Source organism: Sabethes cyaneus, chromosome 1 (genome assembly GCF_943734655.1).
Source record: "Sabethes cyaneus chromosome 1, idSabCyanKW18_F2, whole genome shotgun sequence".
NCBI lineage: Eukaryota > Metazoa > Arthropoda > Insecta > Diptera > Culicidae > Sabethes > Sabethes cyaneus.
Window position 1 is genome coordinate 21,264,331 of NC_071353.1, and position 2,106 is coordinate 21,266,436.

The window sequence follows — 2,106 nt, forward strand, 5'->3', positions numbered from 1 at the left end:
GCAGTCGTCCCTGCCCTATATGCTGGTGTGGTAACAGGCTCTTCCAACTCAGTTATGCAGGCAAGTGCAATTGTAATCCGGACATTTCTTCCGCTTATGTAGTTCCCGCTTCCAGCTTGGAATCTCCACGTGCAGGAAGGTTTTGTTTCGCAGCTTTCTGCACACACCAATGACGTGGATGGTATTTGTGCATACTATCAGAATGTGGGAGGCTTAAGAACTAAAGTGGACGACCTATTCCTTGCATCTAATGACTGCAACTACGATGTAATCATGCTAACTAAAACCAGTTTGGACGGCTGCACCGATTCTCTTCAGCTGTTCGGATCCGCCTTCAACGTATATCGTTGTGATCGTAGCTCGAAGAATGGTGACAAAAGTAGTTTTGGTGGCGTTTTGATTGCCGTTGCTCAACAGTTTCCTAGTTCGCTAGTTAACATAAGACATGGAAATTGTCTCAAAGAAGTCTGTGTTTCTGCTGTCATCAAAAGAATGAAGCTTTTGCTTGCTGTAGTTTACATTCCACCTGACAGAAGTAAAGTTATCGATGAGCATATTCTCTCAATCCGTGAATTACGTGACAAAGGGTCTTCAGAAGAAAGAATTCTCATTTGTGGTGATTATAACCAGCCGCAAATTCGTTGGTTTATTGGAGAGGATGAAGTATTCTCTCCCGCTTCCTGCTGCTAGCGCTGCTCTGGTCGATGGATTTGTATTCCTGAACTTGAAACAAGTTAATTCACTGCGTAATAACCTCGGACGAACACTGAACCTCGTTTACTGGCTTCCTGAGCAAGAGATCGCTGTGCGTCGGGCCATTTCTCCGCTACTTCCTGTTGGTCTTCCCCATCCTCCATTGGATTTGTTCTTGCCTACACTGGCATGCCCCATTGAAGTTCCAGCTGTAAGTTTCGAAACTGCACCTCTGAACTGATCAACAATCGCGCAGAATGAAACACGTTATTTTAACGAACAAGAAAAATGATGTATTTCGAACAAAGGTTTACATTGAACTGAAAAATGGTTGATTTTTACTGCTATTTTACTGCTTTAGATTGGTACGCTTGAGACACGTTCTCGAACGATTAGAAGCGAAGGATCAAAGCATCAGGATATATCGATACGGGGGGCGTACGAATGCTCGTTGATTACTTCATCATGAACCATCGTCGTATTAACTTTGATGTTCTTGTGGACCACCTTTTGTCTCTGGATTGGGCTACATTATTGGACGAGATCGATGTGGATGAAATGGCATTGCGATTTAGCAATGCTATTTGCACCTGGCTTAACGAGAATCTTCCCAGAATTAGACCTCCTTCAAAACCTGTCTGGAGTAATAGTGAGTTGCACAGATGGAAACGGCATCGAAAAGCAAAGCAGAGACTACTTCGTAAGCAGCGAACACCGCAGAATAAACGCGCTTTCTAATTTGCCAGCGATGCATACCGTAGGCTAACTGGTCGGTGTTAAATCAGACCGGACCAAGTCGCAAATTTTAAACAAATGAGTTAATGACAGCAAACGATCAAGAATTTTCTAAACTACATTTTACTCTAACCGGACTACCTAAATGTTATTAATACCCGATCAGGAGGTCCTTACAAGATAATATCTATTTTATAACACATTTTGATGTTTTTAACATATTATGTTACAAATCGAAAATAAACTAATTAGGAAGCAAATTCGAGTTTGTAACAGACTCAGATACAAGTAGCACATTGAGTTATGAATGAGCTATATAGATTCCACCACTAAGAATGACACATTTCGCTTTAATAACAAAATATGTTACTTGCAAATTACTTTTATAACAAAATATGTTACTTGCAAAACTTATTTTAATTACCATCATCATTTTAAAAGTATATTAAATACGTCACTTCACAATTACTAATACTTGCTAATATATCTTTATCAGCTGTGTTATTTTTGGAATATCTTGAAATGCTGACAATTAACCTTTAACACAATGTGTTACAATTAAGATAAAATCATTACTTGGTTTGTTATGAATCAGGTTTTTTTTTTGAAATGATGATTCTACAATTGATGAAGGGACGGTAAGGGAAAGTAATGAAGAAGGATTTTTTCGGGAATGAA